Here is a 27,129-nt window from a genome sequence, read left to right on the forward strand (position 1 = left end):
GAGAGAGAGAGAAACAGGCTCCCCGCTGAACAGAAAGCCCGATGCAGGGCTCGATCCCAGGACCCTGGGACCATGACCTGAGCTGAAAGCAGAGGCTTTAACCCACTGAGTCACCCAGGTGCCCCTGCTTAGCTGTTTTAGAATATAGCTGAGTTCACTGGTATCAGTTTGTGTATGGAATACCTCTTCCTATAAGATATTTCTCATTATAAATCCATTTCTATAGAAGATTGTACATAAATTTGGAGGAAATCATATTTTTTTTGGAACAACAACAACAACAACAACACCTTATATCCAGTACCTCAAGGATTCTCTCTCCAGCCCTATGTAGGTCAGAGGCAAATGGAACAATGGTGCAGAAGGAAAGGGATGATTCTTATTTCAAATCATAAAATAATGAAAGCCAGACAATTTAGACACACAGTTAGAGACCGAACCAGACCTAGAGGTCATAAATCCTGACCCTGAAATCAGTATGAGTGTTGTTCCTCACACTTCAGGTAAATAAATGCAACCTGGGGATTTAGAAGACAGTGGTCTGTACTGGAATTGTCCAGGTATTGAAATCCCATGTATTCTCTGCATAAGTAGGACTTTTATCCAGCAAGTCTTTCAGTTTTTCTATTGGACCCAATCTCTTCCTCCTCTAAAATCTTCCTCTCTAGGACATCACGTTATACTCTCCATGTGTATGCCCTTGTTTTTTCCACATTAGAGTAAACATCATGCATTTTATGTCCTTCAATAGTGCAGGGCTTACTTATCTAGATATATAACCAAGGAATTAATTTGAGTACAAGAACTGAATAATAACATTGAAGATCCCTTACAGATATCTACCCAAAAGAAATGTCGACATATTGATTTGTATATAAATTAGTGTCCACAGGGACTTTGTTTATAATAGCCCCCAAAGTAGAAGCATCTTAATGCCTCTCAACTGGAGAATGGATAAACAAAATGTGGTCTATCCATGTGGTGGAATCAGAAGGAGTAACTCCTGATGCATGCTACATAATGGATGAACTTCAAAAATATGATGCTAAGTGAATGAAGCCAGACACAAGAGATCACATACTATATAATTCCATTTATATGAAGAGTCTAGAAAGGAAAATTTATAGAGACATAAAGTAGATTAGTGGTAGCCAGGGGCTAGGGGTGGGAATGAGGATTACTATAAATAGGCAGAAAAGATCTTACTGGAGGGATGACATGTTCTAAAACTGGTTTATGGTGTTTACTGCACTTGGAAAATTAACTAAAAATTATTGACTTATATATATGAAGGGGTAGATTTTATGATATGTAAAACATACCTCAGTAAAGTTGTTAAAAAAATAAAAATACTACCTAAGACTACTGGAAGGTGGGATAGAGGCAAAGATAGGACACAACTATGCCCCCTTTCCAACATCCTCAAATCATATAAAGATACTAATATAGCACTCCATAGTCTAGAGTTGAGAAAAGTTATGGACCAGCCAGCCAATTCATATGACCATCAGTTGTACCTGAACTCAGGCTTACAAATTGCACATTAGTAGTCCTTTTTAATTTGTCTGTGGTGGGATAACATTCATATTTCCCTTTCCTTTTACTTTTTAAAAGATTTATTTGTTTTTTGTTGTTTGTTTATTTGTTTATATAAAAGAGAGTGTGCAAGTAGGGGGAAGGGACAGTGGCAGAGGAAGAGAGAGAAACTCCAGCAGAGAGACTCCCTGCTCTCTGAGACTCTGAGACCCTGAGATCATGACCTGGGCTGAAATTAACAGTTGGATGCTTAACTGACTGAGCCACTCAGTGCCCCACCATTTGTATTTTCTTTTAATATAAAGAATAAAGACATTATACTACATCAAACTGAATTGTAGTCTCCCTTCAACTATTTTTTTCTTAATTTTTTTACTTGAATGTATGAATAGAAGAGCAATCAATGAGTTCTGATAGCACTTTAAAAAAGAGAGATTAATTCTACCAATGAGAAGGGCCACTGGAGAAGATGATATTAGAGCTGGCATTTTTGCTCTAGTTTTATTCTCTGAATGTTTTTATAGAAAAAACTGTAGTCTGCTCTCTCTAGAAATAGCTCATTAAGCCTTTTGCATAATGGATGGTGAAACAGTTTGCAAAGGAAAACATAATTAGTCACGCAATTGAATCCTTCAACCTGAGTGACAGGACCATTTCCTAAAAAACAAGGCCATTCAAAATAGTACTAGGTGTGCCCTTTCCTAAAGGAAAGGAGCCTGGATCCTTTTACTGTGGTTCATTTCAACTATCCAAGGCAACGTTCTCTTAGACTCCAAGAATTGCCCCCAAAATCTACAAACTGTATCATGTTAGGTTTTGAGCTATTTAGAAGAGGAAACACTTGCAGCCACTGGAAGACACTATTCACTACTATCAGGCAGAGGCACTTATTATTCTTGGGAGTATCGGTGGGGATCTTTGCCATGCTTTACCAGCCAACTCACTAGGACATTGAAGGGTAGCTCCAGGGAAGTGCTGGATTCTCTGGCACACTTTGCTCCAGCCACTTTCATTTTCAGTTTTGGTGAAAATCTGTTAGTTATGAATATTTTCTGCCTAATACAGGATTTTGAATTTTTTTTTTCTGCAAAAATGTCTTATGGTATCATGAGACCAACTACTCCAAAAACCATTTAGAATAATCTTTTGGAGATTCAGAAATTGACAAGTTATGTATTTATTTCTACCCTGTGACTGAGTTGGAAAATATGACATATTAATGATGAAATAACTACAATGCAGCCAATATCAAAGATATTTGAAGTCATGGAAGATAAAAGTTGGTAGGGATTTCAAATACCTAACTCCTTCATTTTGAGAGGAGGAACTAGAGGCATGGAGACATTGATCGCTTTCCTAAGATCCCATACACCATATTGCAGCAAAGCCAGGACTAAATTAAAATTGTCTGGACTTTCAGTCCACAGTTTTCCCACCCACACCAAGCACCATGCAGGCCAAATCTCCTCCATTCTTCCTACTGCATTTCTGCCAGGAAATGTGACACTGCCTGCTAATAAAATCTATATGCTCTTTGGTCCTTGTTGCAAAGATTCCACATGTGATTTTTTGGTAGCATCTCTGAAGGACAGAATTAATTTTTTTTTTTTTTTAGCTGATGTTCCAGATGACAAAGGAGCTAGGAGGCAGCTGTGAAGAAGGCATTTGTATGGTCATAAAAATGTCAGATTGTTATGGATGCTCTTTCCAAGGTGAGACAGGTCAGAACTTTCAAAAGGTAAAACATAGGTTATTAATTAATCCAATGAAAACTTCTAAGCCATTAAATTAGCCACAAGTTTGGGAATAAGATCTTTACTCCTAATACCACCCCAAATTGCTCCTTTTGAGGTACAGTCAATAGCAACAAAGTGTTCACAGAGAGATTTGGGGAATCAGGTGGTACTCCTACAATGGCACTTAAGCCATATCCCTTTTGAGAGCATGACAAGGCAGCCACTTGTTCGTTTCTTCGTTCGTTCATTCATTCATTCATTCATATGTTTATTTAATAAAGAGGTATTTAATGATGGCTATCAGTCACATGTATTGTGAAGGTTGAGTCACAGATGCTTAAAACTGATAATCAAGATAGACATTTTGCCCCTTGTCAAACCAGGTTGTTTTAAAGAGTCATTTCGACTGTTTTTCTTCTCCATGAGTTTCAGTGATGGTTCTTTGGATTCAGCACATAGCTCATCCATGATTACAAGAACACTTGATTTTTTTTTTTAAAGGAAAACTTAGAGAAATTGCCCAGATGAAGCTTGTTTTTTGTTTTTGCTTTACACAAACTCTCCGGGCTGGCTAGGTTCCTACTGAAGTGTCTGTCAGCAGCTTTTATTACTGAGACACAGAGCTGAAATGGGAGCAGGTATCCCATAGAGAGACCTGGGGGAGTGGTCACTTGGGACTCTACTGATTGTGAGCCTATTGATGGCTAAGGTCAGGCTCACATTCTGAGTCCTCCTCGCCTAGAGTGCTAGGCACTCCCTAAGTGGTTGTTGAGTTGAGTAGAACTGAGAGAGGTAAAGACAGTTTCTGCAAGAGATTCTCTGATGTTGGTGCTCATTAGAATTACCTGTGATTTAGCGAGGCAGGAATTAGCATGGAGCAACTATCTAGGGGAAGTGGAACTTGCACAGATTTCTAAAAATATAATAGAGATTATTCTTTACAGAATGTCTTGTTGGAAGAGATTTTGCTTTCATTTTCAATCTTTAAAAATGCTTGTAATTTCCTACTGTCACCAGAAAAAATTATACAGAATAAATTAAGGATCACCATGTACTATTTCAGATTTATTGTATGGGTACTATGATAGAGTCTAGGGACACAATAGAGAGAGAAAACAAATCCGGTCTCTACCTACCTGATCCTCACCTTGTGAGTTTGGTGGAGGAGATTAACCTTATTTTGACAGTCACACAAGTAAATAGAGCACTACAACTGTGGTACATTCTCTAAGCAGAGTTTAGGGTGCTTTGGTTCTCTGAAAGATGCAAGATGCTATAAACTGGTGATGAGGGGTTTGGCCTCGTCATGGAGTGAGTGGTATTTCCCCTGAGGGAGAGATGGAGTATGAATATGGCTTTGGATATACTGAGTTGCAGTAGCTTTGAGATAGCTAAAAGGAGATTGCACTTAGGTAGCCAGATATGAGACTCTATATGTAGATTAGCTCTCTTCCAAAAATGGGTCATGTGGTGTTGATGGCCCTTGATACTTACATCTTACAACATTTGTCCTGTAGAAAGACTAATCTTGCTGCTCCTGGTCCCAAGACACAAAGTCCCAGGGAAGTTTTCTTACATGTGTCCAACTTGGTCAAAATAGTTGGAAGCAGGTATAAATTGGGTCATGGACTTTCTGGTAGCTTCTATGAGAGTGACAGGCTTTTGGAAGGAGTAATTGCCAAGAGGAGATAAAGGACAGATAATATCTTAAAATTCTACTCTAATTGTGCCAGGAAAATTAGATGCATGAAACTAACTTTGTGGTTGATCTAAATTCTGTAGTATTTTGGATTTTCCCAAGAGCTTTGGGGTGTGGAACAACAGAGGGCTCAAAGACAAAGAAGGCAGCCTAGGGAGATATACAAAAGAACATCCTGCTATGACTATTATATTACTGCACTATACTATACTATACTATACTATACTATACTATACCATACTATACTATACCATATTGCATGGTATTATTATATATGTGTCTGTCTGTCAACTTTAATAGACTGCAAAATTCCTGAAGACTGGGATCACTTCATAGTGACTAGAAACATATCCATTGAAAAACTCTGGATAAGCTAGTTATTGAATGAACAGCTTACTTTTTGCATGTATAAAAAGTTGCAGGTAATATTACTTTGAACTAGCTCCTTAACCCTCCTAGACTTTAGTTATTCATCTGTATGATGTGCTTCTTAATCTGTTCTGTATGTCATAGTTTTAAAATTCTATTATATTAAAACATATTTTTGCTGAATGTTCAACTTTTGATGATCAGCATGGGTGTTGTGTACATAGCTGATCATTTCAAATTCTGGGTTAATTTTTTAAGACTTATTTATTTATGAAGAGAGAGAGAGTGAATGGCAGGTGGGGGGTGGAGAGAGGGAATCTCAAGCAGATACCCTGCTGAATATGAAGTCTGATGTGGGGTTCCATCCCATCACCCTAAGATCACAACCTGAGATGAACTCAAGAGTCAGGTGCTTATAGTATTTTATATTAATTACCTTTTTGGATTTTATTTATTTATTTAACAGAGATCACAAGTAGGCAAAGAGGCCAGCAGAGAGAGAGGGGGAAGCAGGTTCACCGCTGAGCAGGGAGCCCGACTCAGGGCTTGATCCCAGGACCCTGGGATCACTACCCGAGCTGAAGGCAGAAGCCTCAAACCACTGAGCCACCCAGGCACCCCTATTAATGACTTTTTATTACTATTTTTTATTATGTTCATTTAGCCAGCATATATTAGACAAAAGTTAATTTGGAAAAAGAGAAAGTATAAAACAAAATAATAATAAACATTCATTCTTCTAACACGTTTGAACCAGACAAGATGGCATCCTTTCTGTATCTGTATCATGAATAAATGTTTGACTTGGAAAAAAAAAAGTCAGACACTTAACCGACTGAGCCACCCAGGTGCCCTTGAGTTAATTTCTACTCTCTGACCTATTGAAACCTGAAGTGGGGGAGAAAGCACATGGGGTATGCATCGAATGCATATGAGTTCAAATTCTAACTTCACTCACTAGCTCTGTGCCCTTGGGAGTTTATTTAACATTTACTTACTTTAAAAAAATTTTAAAAAAGATTTTATATATATATATTTGATAGAGAAAGACACACAGAGAGAGGGAAGAGAAGCAGAGGGAGTGGGAGAGGGAGAAGCAGGCTTCCCGCTAAGCAGGGGGAGCCTGATGCAGGGCTCTATTCCAGGACCCTGGGATCATGACCTGAGCCAAAGACAGATATTTAATGACTGAACCACCCAGGCGTGACCACCCCCACCCGTTTTTAAAAATTTCTAAAATAAGAATGATAATGTCTAAGTTGCAAGGCTTTTGTGATGGGTAGAAAAAATGGGTTTATAGACATGAAGCACAGGAGGCCCCAGGGCAGGGTGGTTTATTTTTCTCACCTTTGTGCCTTAGTGTGTGTGGGCGCTGATTGGGTTGAGCTGTGGTAATAAAACATCTGTCAGATTTTGTTAAACTGACCACACTTCACACTTTTATGTGGTTTGGGATAGTTTAACTCAATTGGTCTTAATGTTTCCAAAGAACACCAGTGTTCCACAAGCTAAATCAATAATGCCAAATAATATTCATCTTTCCCAATGATTAGGGAAAGAATCAAGATGTACTTTTCTTTAATTTCAAGTTTTTACTTTATAAATTTTTCTTAAAATTTTATTTTTACTTCTGCTTGTTAAAACAGCCTATCAAGGTTAACCAAAACCCCTTTTTCATTAATTTACGATCTGTTCAAAGAGACATTTCTGGGTACTTACAACCAGGAACACTGTGCTATGTTACTGTCAATGCAAATTTATATCAGACTTGGGTCCTTGTTTCTGGATTTGATAGTTAAGTGTATGGGGGAGGAGTGAGTAAAGAATATTTTGAAGTGACAGAGACACTTGTTTTGAGTTTTAAATGTAAAATGAGTTTTACATTTACATTAAATGTAAAATGAGTTTTAAATGTAAAATTTAAGTTTAAGGATAAAGAGGTGGGTGCATGACATGCAAGATGGGAGCAGGCAAGGAGGGTGAACTGCTCTCTTTAGTCACTGTGGTAGCTTTGGTTGTAAACATGTAGCCATTTGTTGTCAACAAAATTATGATATTACCAGCTTTTAGGATAGATTAAATAGACAATGGCATTCCTAAAGGAGCCCTAGGAGATCAAGAGAGAAACACAAGTTCAATGGTATCATTTCTGGTTGAGCTTCCAAAAGTCTCATTTGTGATGTGCCTAATACTCTGGCATCCTATTTCAAAGTAGCACTTGTCCACAGTATCTGAAGGCTGCCATGATGCCACATGATGTCATCTTGATGTATTTTCCTTGGACTTCTGTGTGCCTTTTGTTACAGGGAGCATGTATAAGTTAATACAAAGATGTCTGTGATCTTGACTTTCTTGTGAATTCAAAATAATTCAAATAATTTTGAATTCAATAATTCAAAATAAAACATATAGAAAGCCATGATAATGGCAGAACACCAAAATTAGATGGAAAACAAAGGGGAGTTATATTAGAATACATTCCAAGACAGGGTATAAACACAACACTTATAATGAAAATGCTGATCTGTAGTCTCTCTGCCAGCTCTTACATCATTTGAGACTTGCCTTAAATCCATGTGATGAGTACCAGTAGTCTTCTTCTTTTACAGCTAAGAAGTTGAAGCAGAGTGGTTAAGTGATATACTCAAGGCGGCACAGCTAGAAGTGGTGGGCTTGAACCCAGGCAACCAGGCTCCAGAGCCAATGCCTTCAATCCCTATTTCTCTACAGTCTCATTGTATTTGAGGGTAACACTACTTTCAACTTTCATAGCATGAGTTTTTATTGATTAATTGATTAACCTGGTCATGGGCTCAGCTTTTCCTGAACTCTGTTCCTGTGTCAGTCCCTGAGCTATATGTTGGAGGGGTGATCAAGAATGACATGCGCTCTGTTCTCAAGAAGCTCATTCTGGAGTGCCTGGGTGGCTCAGAGGGTTAAGCTTCTTCCTTTGGCCCAGGTCATGATTTCAGGGTCCTGGGATCGAGTCCCACATCAGACTCTCTATTCAGCAGGGAGCCTGCTTCCTCCTCTCTCTCTCTCTCTGCCTGCCTCTCTGCCTACTTGTGATCTCTCTCTCTCTGTCAAGTAAATAAATAAAATATTTTTAAAAAAGAAGAAGCTCATTCTGGTTGAGGATAGTTCACAAGACTTTTTTTTTTCTTTTACCTATGCTATGTTGCTTGAGCTTTGAAGATAGTCAGAAGGTTGGTATCTCTTTCCATTTTGACGAGTAAGGAGCTGAAGAGGAGGAAGGCCAAGTGACTTGCTTGGAATAGTCTCCAACAGGTAGTAAGTGCCAAAGTTTGAGTCCAAATCCTGGTTTTCTAACCAGAAACTGATATTTGGACAATTCCAACAAATAAAATGGTAGTTTGTTTGGTGAACTTGGGTAAGTCACTTGCCATTTTGGGATCTGTTTTCCCAGTTATGAAATGAGAGACTTAAAGACATGATTTAAGGTCCATTTCTGTTCTGATAATGTTATAATTACAGTCATAGAATGACTATTTATAATAGGACTATTGACAATTTAATTTTGAAATATTTCATTAGTTTGTCAATTTACTGCACTTTAGTAAAATATCAATAGGAATATCTACTGTGAGAGATAAGAAGAGAGAAATGGGTAACTGTTTCAAAGATCTCAAAGTCTCCTGGGACTGGGAAATGCAAACTAACTATACCTGGGGTCTGGGTTTGCATCCATATTTTGGCAAAATCCTAGAGAAGAGCTAGTGAACTGCTAATTGGCCTAGCCATGAGGGACCCTGTGTCTTCTAGGGGAATAAATGTTCTTCCCAAGGAAAATTTTGGCTTAGGGACCCAACCCTGACAATTAGTGTCTAACGAAATCCTGCTCATCTGTTTGTCCATGGCCCATGTCTGAGTCCTGGGAAAGCTACAGGGAGCTACAAGGAAGAAACTAAAGGAATACTTTATCCATCTACAGTGAAAACTCAGACACAGAAGAGCAAGGCAAATCTGCTTTCTTAGAACCTGTGGTCAGAAGGCAACATAAATGGGGTGTAATGTTCTGTGTTGTTCACATTCACATAGAAGATATTTTAGTAGGCCTAAAAATGGTATCCAAAAAGATATGTCTAAGTCTCAATTCACGGACCCTGTGAATGTTATCTCCTTTGGAAAAATGATTTTTGGAGGTATAATGACATGAAAGATCTTGAGATGAAGAGATCCTCCTGGCTTATCTGGATGGGCCCTAAATCCAATGGCTAGTGTTCTTATAAGAGGACAGTCCTTATAAGTGTCCTTATAAGAAGAGAAGCCACACATGGAGGAGATGATGTGGGGATGAAGCATAGATATAAGGCAACAAACTCAAGATATACCAGAAGTGACCAGAAACTGGAAGGGTCAGGAGAACATTCTTCACCCTCTAGACCCTCATGAGGGAGTGAAGAATGTCAGCATCTTGATTTTGGACTTACCTTCTAGAAATGTGAGAGAAAAAATTCCGGTTCTTTTAAGCTACCCACTCCACAGTTGTTCATTAGAGCGGCTATAGGAAACTAATATAGACATTGAAGCCCCAGGAGAATGGGGTGCCCAGGAGATGTGGGAGAACCCAGGAGAAGTGAAAGCAGTGCCCAGTGGAGGACACTGTAGTCACCAAAATGATGCTTGTCTGGTAGATTTCCCTTATTAACTGAAAATAGGAAGCATTTCTTAGAAACTCAAGCATGACTTCATGGGGAGGTGTTTTTATTTATTTATTTATTTTTAAGAAATACTGTGAATGTTGATGAAGTCTCAAAAGTTCATTTTCCCTTTTTTTTTTACTTTGCAGTTGGAGACTTGTTTTGAAAGAAGTTGCTGTGGCCGATGTTGAAGAGGTTACTGCTTATGTTCTCCTCTAGGATTTTGATAGATTCCTGCCTCACATTGAGGTCTAGATCAAAAGCTTCTGCACAGCAAAGGAAGTAGTCAACAAAACAAAGAGGGAGCCCATGGAATGGGAGAAGATATTCATAAATCACACTACAGACAAAGGGCTGATATCCAATATCTATAAATAACATCTCAAACTCAACACACACAAAACAGATAATCATGTCAATAAATGGACAGAAGACATGAACAGACACTTCTCCAAAGAAGACATACAAATGGCTAACAGACACATGAAAAAATCTTCATCATCACTAGCCATCAGGGAGTTTCAAATCAAAACCACATTGAGATACCAACTTATACAAGTTAGAATGGAAAAAATTAACAAGACAGTAAACAACAAGTATTGGAGAGGATGTGGAGAAAGGGGAACCCTCTTCCACTGTTGGTGGGAATACAAGTTGGTGCAGCCACTTGGGAAAACAGTGTGGAGTTTCCTCAAAAAGTTAAAAATAGAGCTACTCTATGACCCAACAAATGCACTACTGGGTATTTACACCAAATATACAGATGTAGTGAAAAGAAGGACCACCTGTACCCCAATGTTCATAGCAGCAATGTCCATAATTGCCAAACTGTGGAAAGAGCCAGGATGCCCTTCAACAGATGAATGGATAAAGAAGATATGGTCCATATATATACAATGGAGTATTATGCTTCCATCAGAAGGGATGAATACCCAAGTTTTGTATCAACATGGAGGAACTGGAGGAGATTATGCTGAGTGAAGTAAGTCAAGCAGAGAGAGTCAAATATCATACCGTTTTACTTACTTGTGGAGCATAAGGAATAAGACGAGGACATTGGGAGATGGAGAGGAGAAATGAGTTGGGGGAAACTGGAGGGGAAGGTGAACTATGAGAGACTGTAGACTCTGAGAAACAAACTGAGCGTTTTGGAGGAAAGGGCTGTGGGAGTTGGGTGAGCCTGGTGGTGGGTATTAAGGAGGGCATGTATTGCATGGAGCACTGGGTTTGGTGTGTAAACAGTGAATCTTGGAACACTGAAAAAAATTACAAAAAAAAAAAAGAAAGATTGTGAATGTGACCTGAATTATACCCAGCATCTGGTAAAAACTAGGATAGGTAAAAACTGTGGATAATTTTTCTTGAACACAAAGCAAGGTGAACTCTGAACTGTGACCTAGAAGGTCACAATGACCCCACAAGGACCCCCACATACTTAATACCATAATGTTTAACATTTCGTGATTTAACCTTTCTATGATTGGGTTCTATTTCTTTTTTTTTTTTTTCATTTAAATTCAGTCATCTAACTTATAGTACATTGCTAGTTTCAGATACAGTGTTCAATAATTTATTAGTTGTGTATAAGACCCAGTGCTCATCACATCATGTGCCTTCCTTAATCTACTTTATCTTATACTATGCCATCTGATATATTTTTTCTAGGGTGTCTGAAGCTGGAAAGAGATATGGAGGAGATACACTGAGTCTCAACTTCCTTTAATAGATAATAAGACACATTACATTCAGTTCTGATCTATTGACCAGAACTAGTCAAATGAGCCCAAACTAACTACAGGAGAGGCTGAGAAATACACATGTTTGTAGAAACCATGTGTCTCGGACAGCATTAATGGTCTTTGCCATGTATAAGAACAAATTGTTAAACTTGATTCATTAATTTTCCACTGAACTGGGCTCCTGGGCACATAGTGACCTTCATCAGTGATTACTTCTTGACCTAGTCGATTCAAATTTAAACTTTATTCCATATTAAAGTTGAATCCATGGTTTTTCTGACTTCTACAGGATACAATTCTGATTTAAAATCTCTAGTTTCTTCTCCTCCATGTCCTCATATCAGGGAGATCATATGATAGTTGTCTTTCTCCGATTGACTTATTTCCCTAAGCATGATACGCTCTAGTTCTATCCACGTCGTCGCAAATGGCAAGATTTCATTTCTTTTGATGGCTGCATAGTATTGTGTATATATACCACATCTTCTTTATCCATTCATCTGTTGATGGACATCTAGGTTCTTTCCATAGTTTGGCTATTGTAGACATTGCTGCTATAAACATTCGGGTACACGTGCCCCTTCGGATCACTATGTTTGTATCTTTAGGGTAAATACCCAGGAGAAGAATAAATGAAACAAGATGGGATTGGGAGGGAGACAAACCATAAATGACTCTTAATCTCACAAAACAAACTGGGGTTTGCTGGGGGGAGGTGGGATTGGGAGAGGGGGAGGGGGCTATGGACATTGGGGAGGGGAGGCGAACCATAAGAGACTATGGACTCTGAAAAACAACCTGAGGGTTTTGAAGGGTCAGGGGTGGGAGGTTGGGGGAACAGGTGGTGGGTAATAGGGAGGGCACGTTTTGCATGGAACACTGGGTGTTGTGCAAAAACAATGAATACTGTTACGCTGAAAAAAATAAATAAAATGAAAAAAAAATAAAATGTCTAGTTTCTTAAATTCTTTGTAATTAAGCAAGAAAGATCATCAATGAACCTTTTGATACAAAAAATAAAATAAGAAAAATCCCAATAGTCTAAATTTTAGACAAAGCTTGTATTTAGGGTATCATGTTGGCAGTCTTGATCACATTTCACAGTGGAGGCACTTTTAGAAGAAAGCATTATCATCAGGCTCTTAAGAAAGGCAGCGCAATCCTTAGTTTTTCTTTAGTTGCAATCCCTTCCACACAAAACCTAAGGATTTGGCTGGTGGAAATCGAGAAATGCAGGTTTTATGTCTATTACTAAGAAAAAGGACGCAGAAATGTTAATTTCTGCATCACCTGTTGTTGGGCAGGACTGTGGCTAGGTGCTCTGCTTTTAATTATGTCATTGTGTGACATAATTCTCCCCATTTACGGTGGAAGAAACTGAGGCACAGAGGTTTTAAATGACCAAGGTCGAACAGCTGGCAAGTAGAAGAGTGAGGCATCAAGTTGGGTCTCTCTGTCTGATTCTCTCCTTTCCATTAGCACATTGTTTGCCTTGTTAGGAAACCAGTGCCTTGAACTTCACTGGTAGTGGGTGCTGTTGGGAGAGCAGGGTTGCTATTGTTTAAGCACTTCTAACTGCAGAAATGGTACTTAGATCACGAGCTACAAAAAAACCTATCCCCCTTTGGAAGGTCTTTTACAAATAAGCTATTTGTTTTTGTCAAGGACAGGTTTTGGTTTCATGGGATACGACTTTGTTTTCAACGACTCATTAAAGAAAGATGACTTACTGCCCTGTTTTCTAAATCTAGTCACAGACCACAATCATTTGCAGGAAATGGAATGTTTACTCGAGTTTATTATACAAGACTCTGGATATGAGCTGTGGGATTTTTACACCTCATAGCAACGGTATTACAATTTATTTACAACTTCATGTTGGCAGCTGCACAAACTCTTATGAAAAAGGACAATCACACCTTGGGGACCAGTAATTATAGGCAAAGGTATAAATTGGGCAAAGCAGTGTAAGCATTTGGCACTTAAGCTGAAGAGAATAGAAATGGCTCTGGCAACTGGACAGAAAGCCAGTCTCTTGTTCGTTATGAGGCCATGAACTAATTAAACTGAACTTGTCAGAATGGACGGATGAATACATTGAACTGGATTTTGGCACTGACTGGTCCCATGCTCATGAAAACCAAGTTGTTTTAGTGATGTCATCATTTGGAACTTCTAACTATGATATCACTTTTGACAGAATTAATGTGGAATTAATACCATATGTACAAGCATTAATAGGTATTGACTTTGAACACTCGGTGATCATTTGAGGTTGGTCTCCAAAGGAAAACTCTGAGATAGGCCTTCCTAGCATCTCCTATTATCAAATGTCAAACCCAGATTAGACAAGGATTTCAAGACTTTTATTACAATTCCTCCAGGACAAATCCATAGATGTGTTTCTAAAAAATATTTGCACAGGGACATGGTCTAAAACATGTTTTACTTGTAGTAATATGGAATTAGGAGATGAATGGATCTAAAATTAAATTCACACTTAACTAAAAAGAAATTGCACAGAGTTCTTCTATTGTTTTTTTCTTTTAATGAAAATTTTGGGTTTTAGTTACAATTAAAATTAAGACATGAGATGATCCTATTAATCAAACTGGTGCTTATGTTTTCTAATTTTCCAGAGTAAGCACTCTCTTACTTTTCTCACCTATGCAGACACTGTCTTGGTGAAATTTATCTTGTTTACATTCATCACAACAGGTTCTTCTGAATCTTGGGGGTGAAGTGGGTGTAGTAGTTTTTAATATGTATTTAATATCTTCTATGTTCTGGGCATTTTTTGGTATCTTTTTAGATTCTTTATAATTAATGCCTTACATTTGTATAGAAATGAAATTCTAGAAAGTGTCATTTCATCCATGTAACACCACAATCTGCATGTACATGTGTTATCACCTAAGTAAGCAAAAGGACAGAAACTCAAGACAGGACCCTGAATCAATGGGGAAGCTGGGGGTAAGCCAGGTATTTGTTTGGATAGTATAATACAACTTCTCTAGCAGGATTTTTATAGTTGGTCCCATCAATCCTCACAACAGTCTACTTCATAACTAAAGGAACCAAGGGTCTTGCTTAAGGTAACTATCAATTGAACTCAAATCTGCCCTGTTCCAAAGGCCATGCTTTTTCTAATAGGTACCCTGCTACCTACTACTCCACCTGATTGGAGCTAAGAAGCAGATATATCAGATGCCGAAGAAGAAGCAGGTTAAGCTTGTGTTCACTGTATGAAGTCAACATGGTGGACCAGGAACCTGTGGCTCTAGTGCTGTCATGGGCAGGTGCTCATTGATGCACCTTGGCAAATCCCACAGCCTCTTTTTGTATGTTTTTCTTTAGGATGGCAACATTTGCTCTAGGGGGGTCCTGTGAAAAATCTAAGCCTACACTGGTAAGTGCACAAAATACAGTTGAAATGTTTGCTATTATTTTTTAGGATTGTGATGTTTCTTGATAGGGGTAGGCCAATAGTCTTTCTGGGTATAAATGAATTATTTTATAAAACATACTTGGTTTCTGAGAAAGTTACACTACCCACCCAGTGCAAACACAGCGGGCATCCATCCCCCCCCCCCCTTTCTTTCTCTCTCTCTTTCCTTCCTTCCTACCTTCCTTTTCTTTTTCTCTTCCTCTTCCTCCTCCTCCTCCTCTTCCTTCTCCTCCTCCTCCTCTTCCTCCTCCTCCTCCTCCTCCTCCTCCTTCTTTCTCCTTCTCCTCCTCCTCCTCCTCCTCCTTCTGCTCCTCCTCCTCCTCTTCCTCCTCCTCCTCTTCCTCCTCCTCCTCCTTCTTTCTCCTTCTCCTCCTCCTCCTCCTCCTCCTTCTGCTCCTCCTCCTCCTCTTCCTCCTCCTCCTCTTCCTCCTCCTCCTCCTCCTCCTCCTCCTCCTCCTCCTCCTTCTTCTTCTTCTTCTTCTTCTTCTTCTTCTTCTTCTTCTTCTTCTTCTTCTTCTTCTTCTTCTTACATATAGATTAGAAAGAAGGGTGGATGGTGGAACCCACATAGCCTAGCAGCATAGACTTGGGAATACGGCTGTCCCTCTAACTTTACCCAATCACCAACAGTGGTTCCTTGGACAAGACAATTAAACTTTTGAAGTGTAAGTTTCCAAAACATGGGAACAACAATACCTCTCTGTGGATTGTTATGTTAGTTTTGCAGGGCTGCCATAAAAAAGTACCATGAGTTGGATTGCTTAGACAACAGAAATGTATTGTCTCATGGCTCTGAAAGCTTGAAGTCTAAGATCAAGGTGTTGGCCAGGTTGCTTTATTCTGACAGCTGTGAGGAAAAATCTGCTCCATACCTCTCTTCTAGTTTCTGGGGGTTTTCTGGCAACCCTTGGTATTCCTTGGCTTGTAGAAACATCACCCCAATCTCTCCCTTCATGTTCACATGATGTTCTCCCTGTGTGTGTGTGTCCAAATTTCCTCTTTTTAAAAGGACATAAGTCATTTTGGATTGAGGCCCACCTTAATGACTTCATCTTAACTAATTATATCTGCAAGGGTCTTATACCCAAATAAAATCACATTCTGAGGTCCTGAGGGTTAGGGCTTGAACATATGAATTTAGGGGGTGGTGGATAATTCAACCCATGACAGTTGTTTTGTGGATTTTAAAAAATGAGATAATGCACATAAAATTCCTAGTTCATTTGGCTCATGACTGGTACTCTGTGCTAATAGAGCTTCACTCCTGTTGGCTATTGATCCTTTGTAGTTAGGGGGAGAATTTGAAATGTGGAATTGATCTCTTTATGGCTTTGCACAGGAACTTTATCACAAGGACTGGAAGCTGCACTTGTAGTTATTAATTACTGTTTTCTCACAGTTCTCTTGGACTTTTTCCTTGGTTTGTGGGCTTTTGAGGAAAGTCCAGCTCTACATACAGACCAATATGTCCTGCCCAGCCACCTGCTTTGGATTCAAGTCAACTCCCAGAGGTTTCGTAACAGATGTGTAAAATGTTCCAGGCTACCTTTTCATCATTTATGTTAAAATTAAAAAAAGTTTAGATGAAAAGTTTGACCTGATGCATTCTATACAAAGAGCACATTAGTGGCTCATTAGAAAGAATAGGCTAAATTTCATGAAAAAATTAATAAATGGATACAATAAAAAGTAACCATTTATGGGACACCCAGTTTCATGTACATACCAACATATTGAGCTAGTCCCACAATAACCCTGGAAAGTAGATACTATGGCTTTTGTTTTGTAGATAGGGAAACTGAATATCAGATCAAATATATCACTGAAGGTCAGCAGTTGGCAACTGGCTGAAGCAGAGCTCATGGTCAGTTGGTCAGTGTGCTCATCCCACAGCCCAACAGAGAAAAGGATGGTGTGAATGTTGGCACGGTGGATGAAGGTATCCTTGTTTCCTTGGACTGCCCTCCTGCCACTGTCACCTAGCATCTCTGAGTCTCCATTTTCCTATTGGGAAAAATGGAGGCCAAACTGTCATTTGCATGGGGTTTATAAGGATTGGGGGTGAGAATTTATGACACAGGATTTAGCTCATTTAGGAAGCCCAAAACATTTTGCTGAAGAAATAAGACAATGAACAAGTAAATGAATAAGAAAATCCAAAGAAAGGCTGTTGAAGACTAAAAATGGGTTCTTAAAGATATATTAGGGAACATGACTGAGTGTACACACAGAATTAATTTTCTTTAACTTTCAAAGTTATTTCAAAGGCAGAACCTATTACAAAAGAAGCCAATTCTGACTCGGAAGCACTCATTGTGGGTGAGGCAAAGTTGTAAATGTAATTTACTCCTCACTGTGACCCCATGAAGTAGATGTCATGTCCACCACCATTTACAGGTGAAGCACAGAGAAGTTAAGTGATTTGCCTGAGGTTACTCAGCTTGTGTGCATCACAAAGCCAGATTTGAATCCAGGAAGGTTGGCTCCAGAGATGGCCCCCACCCGCCATGTTTACCGTCTCCCCGTGGGAAGATCCACATCCCTGAGAACAAGAGATCAAGCTTTCTCCCTTGGATTTACTTCTTATCAGCTTGTATAACATCGAACAAGATGCTTAGATTCTCAAGGCCTCAATTTACTCTTCTATGAAGTGGAGATTACGATCTACCTCATAGGGCTAGAGTGAGGATTAAATGAGTTAATTCCTATGAAATGCTTAGAACAGCTTCTGGCACACAGTAGGTCCTCAAGGAATGTTAACCACCAATGCTAATTATGACCATTGTACTTTGGGGGAGATTAAAGCCACATTGGGACATTAGATAAAGAAACCTAACCTCATTTGCTGCTATAAGGCCTAGGATCTCTAGTAATATCCAAATATTTCAGCACCAGGAAAGTCAGCTTGACTTGGTATTAGAAATTGGTAATCAGAGGAATAATTTCCTATAAAGAAAAAAAGCTGGAGATTTCTGTGATGAATCACTTATCTCTTCTTTAGAGACACATTTTCACTCCTTTGTGCAGTTTTACCTAAGCGATTCTCTTTAAAATATTTTATTTTACATTTGTCAGCATATTTTAACATTTACGACATTCTAGGCACTGTCCTAAGCATTTTGCCTCTATTATTCTCCTATTTAATTCTTAAAGCAAGTATGTGAAATAAAATTCTTATGTTCTCCAGTGAATGGATGAAGAAACTAAGGTATAGAAAGTTCAAATACCTTGCCAAAGCCATTTAGCTGGTAAATGGGAGAGCTAGGGTTTGATCCCTAAAGGTCTAACACAAGGACCTATTTATATAACCATTCTGGTTAAATACATCTATAACACCAAGATTCTTTGTCTAAATGAAAATAGCAAATGTATTTGTGTCATTTTGTAAAACCCCAATTAATTTTAATTCCTATGCTTGGGTAATTCAAATTTATAATATCAATGGGCTGAATATGTTACCCTCAAAGTATCTGGTATTTAGAAAACCCACAACTTATGAGAGTCTTCTTGGGAAAGAGAGAGACTGCAAGAGAGAACATGAGAGAGACTTGAAGATGCTAGCCTGTTAGTTTTGAATATGAAGGAAGAGGCCACGAGCCAAAGAAAACAAGTCGCTTCAAGAAGCTGGAAAAGGCAAGGAAACAGATTATTTTGTGGGACCTCCAGAAAGAGTGCTTTTCTGTTGATCCATTTTGGATTTCAGTAAAATAAAAAAGGAAATTTTGTTTTTTTAAACTCCTGAATTTGTGGTAATTTGCTACAGCAGCAGAAGGAAGCTCATATACTCTGATATGGGACTATCAGCAGTTTGGTGTTAACTATATGAATTCTCCACTTTTCTCCCCAAACTCTCACAAGGATTACTTACTTTGCTCAGAACTAAAGGAGAATGAGACACCAGTCCCACTTCTATGCATACAAGGAAAACCAATGAAAATTTATGTCTACACAAAAACTTGCACACACATAGTTGTAACAACATTATTAATAATAGTCAAAATGTGAAAACAACCTAAAAGTACCTCAACTGAAGAATGGATAAACAAAATATGTTATCTACATAGAATGATGAAACATTATTCAGCAATCAAAAGGAACAAAGTATGGATAAAGGCCAAAACATGGATGAATCTTGAAAACATTGCACTAAGTGAAGGAAGCTAATCCCATGAGACCACACTTGTGTGTTTCAGAATAAGCAAATCTGTGGAGACAAGGAGCATTTTAGTGGTTTCCAGAGGCTAGCAGTATGGGGTGGGAGGTGACAAGAGATGGCTAAGGGGTGTGAAGCTTTTTTGTGGAGAGAATGAAAATGTCCCAAACTTAAACTGTGGTGATGGCTGCACATACCAACAGTCGCTGGTATGCTCACTCTGAAAGAGTGAATTTTGTAGCGGTGAGTAACATCTCAATTAAAATGTATAGAGAAAAGGTAAAAAGACAGGTATTTATACTCTAAGCAGTAGGTACTCCCATGTCCGGTTTGATTGTTATATTAGTGAGGGTTCTTCAGAGAAAAAGAACCAAGAGGAGATATATAGATATGTATCTCCTAAATACTTAACGAATGTTTGTTCCTTTCCCTAGTACAGAACAAAGAAATTTAAGCAAGGAATTTCTTGAAACACATGACCTTGGAGAGCCCAGCACTGTAGTTAAGAAAAGACCATCCATATTCTAGAAATACTGTTCCTGGTAGTTCTGACATGAGCTATACAGCTAAGTGCCAATTGCAGTGTGGAAAGATGATGCCTGTTCAAATTAGGATAACCTCCAACTAGGTCTAGAATACATGAAAATCATGTAATCCAAGATTTTACTCACCTGAGGGAACAAAATATTTTTGCTGGCCCCAGTTCACCTTCTTTCATACATTTTACAATGTGTGGTATTTTAATCAATGTCAACCTTTTGCAACTTTCAGAGTAGAGGCTTTGGAGCCTAATATCTTTTTTCTTTCATTTGCCCTTGGTGGCATTTGACTCTACAAGAAGATATATGCTCCTTTCTTCAATGTCTGTCCCACAGTAAATTAAGCATTAATTGAAAAGGTTCTTGAAAATTGAGACCTGTACTTAATGTATACATATCCAAAAAATAAGGAAGGAAATTCTAACGTTTAAAACAAAAAGGTATGTCTATACTATGCAGGGATATGAAATTGATTATGAAAAGAACAGGGTGAATGACTTAGTTTGGAGTGCTGCAATAGAAGAACAGAGCAGATAGGGGCGCCTGGGTGGCTCAGTGGTTTAAGCTGCTGCCTTCGGCTCAGGTCATGATCTCAGGGTCCTGGGATCGAGTCCCACGTCGGGCTCTCTGCTTGGCAGGGAGCCTGCTTCCTCCTCTCTCTCTCTCTCTCTCTCTCTCTCTGCCTGCCTCTCTCCCTACTTGTGATCTCTATTTGTCAAATAAATAAATAAAATCTTTAAAAAAAAAAAAAGAACAGAGCAGATATATTGTTGTTAGTGCTCAGGGGAAAGGGGTGGGGGATGGAAGGTGCCTGCAGAAGCAGAAATTATCTGGGAGATCTTGGAGTTCCAGACTTGTTTTGAGCCTTCTTGTCAACCAAGTCATTGGTAGTTTTAATCTTGAATCTCCCATTGACCCTACTTCTCAAGTCCACCTTGTCTCAAAAGTGACCATCCAGCTCCTTGATCTGGAGCTCTTCCCATCCCCACCTCCACTGAGGACTAAGATTTGATGAGCAGGAATGCTTCTCCACTTCCATTGTGTCCTTCCATGTAGAGAGCATTCTTGAGAGTAACACTTCTGGCCTCTTATGTTGCCTCATTCAGTGGTTCCTGAGGGCTTTTCTCATTATTGAGTTATGAAGGAGAAACCGGACATGCATAGCCCAGTTCCATTCTCTCCCCCTTCCTCTCTTGGAAACTATGTTCCTACAAGAAAGTTTGCTCTCTCTGCTCTAAACAGGATGGAGTTTGTAGAAATATGCTTCCCATGAGATGACCCAGCACAGCTTGGGGTGGGCTGTAGATGGTTGTGTAATTCTGGGGTTTATTGTGAGGAAGTCCAGTTTCTCCTAGACCTAGTCTTTATCAGTAACAAATCTAATATTTTATTTCCCATCTTCCAACATCTAGTTACTTCACACTGGGGTGGGTAAGATACATCTTTCCTGAAGGGAAGTTCTGGAAGACTTCTACTCCACTCCCTTCTTGTCTTTGATTTGGCTATTTTGGTCTCAGCATATTTATACCTCATAGTGTCCTTTCCTGGCTCTGCAAAAGAGGATGATGTACACACTTTTGAAAGAATCATCTAATAGGCATGTGATCATGAACTTTTTGTTCATTTTCATTCATTTTTATATTTTAAAGATGAAGATTTAAAGAGAAGACTTGTTCTCATAATTTAAATTTAGAAGATGCATTTTATGACCAATAGCTTGATCAGGATGCATAATGAGATGTTTTTGTTCCAGTTGGTTATTCTGTGAATATGGATATTTATTAAGAACCTATAATATGCCACGAATTGAGACTAGAATGTTGTTCGGGTCTTCAAAGACCTGTTATTTGAAGGGGAGCCAGAGTCAACCAAAGACATAGGTTGTAAGCCCGGTGATAAATATATAAGGAACATTCTATCAAAAATAGCTTTGTCAGGATGCATAATGAGATGTTTTTGTTCCAGGGGAAAGTACATTTGGCATAAAGATATTTGTTATTATATTCCATCATAAATCAGAGGAGCCTAATTGTTAATTTGTAAAATATGATCAGAACTGGGTGACTGAAGATCTTCAATATAAAATTTTGTTTTATTGGGCTTTTTTTTTTTTTTTTTGGTATCCCCTCAGCCTAAAAACATATCCGGCATATACTGGGGGTTTAATATATATAATATAACATTAATATAATATATATTTTAAATTTATAGATATATGTGTGTATTTTTTGCATGTGTGTGTTTATATAACACACACACATATATATATGTGTGTATATATATATATATTTCTTCAGTTCTTCTTCCATCCGTCCATATTCCATCTGAGCTTATCCTGAGAGGTACTGAGTATATAGTTATTTTCTCAAAAGACTTATTTATTTATTTATTTGAGAGAGAGCGAGCGCACGTGCCCTGGAGGTAGAGGAGCAGAGGGAGAGGGAGAGAGAACATCTCAACCAGACTTCCTGCTGCGCGCAGAGCTTGACACAGGTCTCTATCTCATGACCCTGAGATCATGACCTGAGCCAAAACCAAGAGCAGCTCCAATGGCACATAATTTTTGAGTCTGCTTGTATCATATTCACCAATATTGCATTGTTCCAAAAAAAAAAAGCCAAAAATGGACCGTAGTGAGATGTACCATAAAGTTACATAGTGTAGATTTGGGAGTGGGGAGAACAGGGATCATTATACTAATTCGCCAAAAGATTGTCTACCCTTCCTTGTCCTCTGTCCTCTTCTTCAAAACATCCTAGCAATATGACACCTAAAAAGTATTGTAATATAACCACAGTAATATTAATTCTTAGGACCTAAAATTCAGAACAATCTTTAGCCTCTAAACTCACAGCCCGGTAAATACTGCTGTATTTAAAGGGGACCTTAGAGCCTCTTTATTGCCATCTGTTTATGTTACAGACGGGGAAGCTGAAGACAAGAGAGATCATTGGTGGAAAAGCTGGTATTAGAACAAGAATTCCAGTCCATTAAACTTCCCTCTTGATTTTGAACTGTATGCGCTCTGTAGTGGTTGAAAGAATTAGGACCCCATTATACAGATTGTTAACTAAGGGATGAAGTTACATCCTTGTGGTCAGATAGCAATACGGGGTCTTTGTTTTATTTGACCATTTGCACATTCTATTCTCCTTCTCCCATTGTCGGGCACTCAGCTAATTTTGAAGGAGGAAGAAGTGAATGTTCACTTGGAAGCCACGATGCTGTGAAACTGAGGTATGATATAGAACTTACAAATTAGATATTAGCTTGTAATGTGATCTGGCAGTGAGGAAAGCCAACCCTGCTGGGGCTGGCCTGTGTAAGGAGTGAAGCTGCAGGAAGGGGAATAATCCCCCTTTATATGGCACTGGTGAGACTGCACCTGGAAAACAGGCCCCTGTTCCAAGCCTCGGTACCCAGGCCATGTGGACGGGGAGAAGGAAACCGTATGATTCATTCTTAGCTAGAGGAAATGACCTAGGGGGGAGAGATTAAAGAGCTTAATGGGCTTGACTTCCTCCCCCAGCCAGAGACCCCTGACAGCCGAGAGGCCCACTCGAGGGCCCACAGTACTGAGGTCTTTGGGTCCTTGAAGTAGGGGGTCCTCCAACATCTGGCTCTGTTGTCCCAGTCCCATTGTGTATCCTCTGCCCCCTCCTCTTTATGCTTCTTTTTTCTCTTAGCTTAGATTTTCCGAAGTCTTTCCTGCCTTTGGCCTTTTGTATCTGTACCTCCTTCTGCCTAGCAGCTGCTTCTTGCAGCCACTTTCAGATATCAACCGCAATGTCATTCTTCAGGAGCATTTCCTGGACTCCCTGGCATCATGGGACCTTCTGTTACCTGTTCTCCTACCACCTGCATATCTCCATGCTGGTCTCATCTCACCTTGAGTGGCTAGCTCAGTGCATCTCTCTGTGGCACCAGAAGCTGTGTCTATTTTGTCCACTGCTCTAGTACATCTCTGACTTGTTGCAGGGATCATAATTATCTGCCAAGGAAGAGGGGGAAGTGTGGCCAGCAGTGGTGTGCCGTGCCAGTGCCTCGAGTCTGTGTGCCTCTGCTTGGGTTGTACCACTTGCTCTGGATGCTCTGGTGCTTTTCTTGACCTGTCTAGATGCAACAAGCACATCCCTGGACTGAGAGACAGAAAATATGATTCCAGTTCTCTCTATCCTGTTTATCAGACAGATAATTGGAGGCAAATCACTGACCCTCCCCAAGACTTGGCATCTTAGTCTAAAATAGAGAACGTAATGCCTTTTCTTCAGGGATGTTGTGAAAATTAAATGCAAAATCCCTTCGTAACCATTGCGTGCTCACAAATACATGGGCAGCCTCTCCTTTAGTCAAATGTTTGTTTCATAGTGTTATGTCACGTTTGCCCTGAACACTTGGTTCCTCTCTTAGGATACAGGGTAATCATATCTGCTCAGTGTTCAGAGCTGCAGTTGGGGTAGTTGTGGGGAAGGAAAGGGGGAAAGAGAACATGGCAGTGGTGTGGGAAGCAAAGGCAGGGGAAGTCACACTCTCCCATGATGCTCTGTGCCACCCCTTCCATCATGGTGGCACTGAGCTAGGCAGTGGAGCTGGTCCTCACTGGACTCACATGACAACTCTGGTGTGGAGATCCCCATGTGTTCAGGGATGAGGGGTGAGTAAATGCACTGAATTAAACTTGAATTGCCTCTCTTCAGCGGGGCATACAGGGGCTGGGGGGCGGGTCTCAGCATCAGTACTTTTCATCACTTTTGCAGCTGCTGGTTACTTACATGCCTGGGAAGTTTCCCCCTGTCCTTGAGGTACCAGTGCCTTGCACATAGTAACTGTTGTCTATATTTGGCAAGAAGAAAGAAACTAGTGCCATTTAAAACAAAAATGGATTCTAGGCTCATTCTGTCCCCTCAGGGAGTGTTCAAATTAATTCAAGTTCAGGAATATAGTTATTCTACTTAGGAAAGCACACTGATGGGCAGGCCAGGCTGAGAAGGAGACCTGTGCACGCTCCTTGCATCCAGGAATATGGTTGTGAGTGCAGGGGCTGAGTCACTCTGCTGTGGGACTGAAAGCTGGCACCTCTCCTGGGCAGATGGGTGCTTGAGTTGCTCAGTCTATAGTTTCCTTATCTGACATTTGGGGATGGGATCTGTTACCCACTCAGTGAGTTCTTATGAGGACTGACTGGGGTAAACATCTAGAGTATGGAATAGTGCCTGTCATCCAGTGACTGAGCAATAAATTGCAGCTTTTTTTTTTAAAAGAATTATGATTGATCTTAATTATTTGTGGATTCTGTATTTGCAAATTGACCTATTGCTAAAATTTATTATATCATCCAAATCCATGTTCATGGTGCTTTCCTGGCCATTGTGAACAATAACACACATTTTGCTTTGAGATGAAGCAAGGTGCTCTTACTGTAAACGTGCTTCTTTTTCAGTATCTACTCAGTGGTCTTTCTTTATTCTTGTGTTTTATCTCAGTGCCTTTTTAGGTGTTTAAATGGTCCTAATCCTAGTGTTGAAGTGCCGTCTCGTGTCTCCAAGTGCAAGGAGACTGTGATGTGGCTTACAGAGAAAGTGCATGTATTGCATTAGCTTTGTTCAGACTTGAGTAATAGTGCTATCAGTAGTGATTTCAATGTTAAGGGGTTAATATGTATTAAGTAAGATGTATTTAATCACAGCTACATATTAAACAAGTTTGTGTATTGATTTGCTGAAAAAATTTTGTGACCAGAAGTTTATAAAAACCAAATCCTACGTTTCTCCTAGGAGCCGTAGCTCAAGATTCACTAATTCAGTCTTTGTGGTGATTTTGTGGAGCATAGCAACTGCAAATAGTGAGAAGCTACTGTACTTCCATGTGCATCCTTCCAAGAAAAGGATGGAGTGGTTGGGGTTTGGAAGAGCCAGGAATGCGTAGATAGCTCTTGCTGTTTCTCTCTCAATATGCATGTATGTATGTATCTTGAGAATGGATAAGAACCCACAGAGGGATGCAGACAACATTCTCACGGGCTGGGAATGGCCCATCCTTCCAGGAAAGTATCTTTACCTTGATGAGACAGAGATTGGTGACTTCTCACCAGCAGTGTTTCCTCCCAGGTGCCCCTGTGGTCAGAAGTCAACCCATTTTTCCAGGAAAGAAAATGTACCAAGTAGTTTTGTGGTTAATACAGTACTGATATTCTTGCTTTTCTGCTATTAATGCAGCTTGATCCACACTCATAGGTTGTGATACAGAATTAGACAAATGAAGGCAGATTTCCCGAACCCATATACTCTTCAGTTGGCTTTAGCACCAAGAGGTGGAGTGAATGTATTCATACTTATAATTCATCACTTCCAACTGGATGACCTAAAGAAAACACTGAATCAGTTCCTTCACTCAGACAAAAGAACAGACCTACTTGTTCTTTTCCCTTCTCCCTTGTGCCTATCCCAGCCTTGTACTTCATTTATCCGTCTTTTTCCTCTCTGCTGAGGATTTACTACATAGAAGCTGTTCTAAACTGTTGATGCTAAGGGAACAAAGTCCCATCTTATAGCAACAATTGTGTTCAGCACACTTATTTTCTCCTGAGTCTCCTAGAAGTTTTCTCTTCCTCTTTACCAATTCTGAATTCTTCCTTTGCCCTCTCACTTAAAAGCTATTTGAGAAGTGTCTATAATGGATCAGGGAGAGGAGGATTCCAGAATGAAAGGTCAGTGATGACAATTTTTCCCTTAAATTCATAGTCTAGTGAGTTTGTATCTTATTCCCTCCAACTACACTATAATCTTTGTGCTTTGTTCTTTTTTTTTTTTCTAGGACTTATTTGTTGTAGAGACAGAGATAGAGATAGAGAGAGGGAGGGGAGGGGCAGAGGGAAATAATCTTCAAGCAGACACCCTCCTAAGCCTCCCACTGAGTGCGGATCCCAACACAGGGTTTGATTCCACCATCCTGAGATCATGACCTGAGCGGAAACTAAGAGTCGAACGCTCAACTGACTGAGCCACCCTGGGGCCCCGTGCTTTATTCTTAAGTCTGCATCTTGTGTGAGGATCGCCTGACTTTTGCCATTACTTCTCATCTCATTTCCCTCTACTCTTTGCATAGGCAATTTCATCTCAAGCCCATGGCTGGCGCTATCAGTATTTTAATCACCACCAGTTACAACTTGCATCCTGACCTCTCGGTCTCTACCAAAGCTTGGACATGTGTGTATACCTCTCTGTTGTGCGTTCTTCCCTGGATAAGACCA

This window comes from Meles meles, chromosome 2, assembly GCF_922984935.1.
Source record: "Meles meles chromosome 2, mMelMel3.1 paternal haplotype, whole genome shotgun sequence".
In the NCBI taxonomy this organism is placed as follows: Eukaryota; Metazoa; Chordata; class Mammalia; order Carnivora; family Mustelidae; genus Meles; species Meles meles.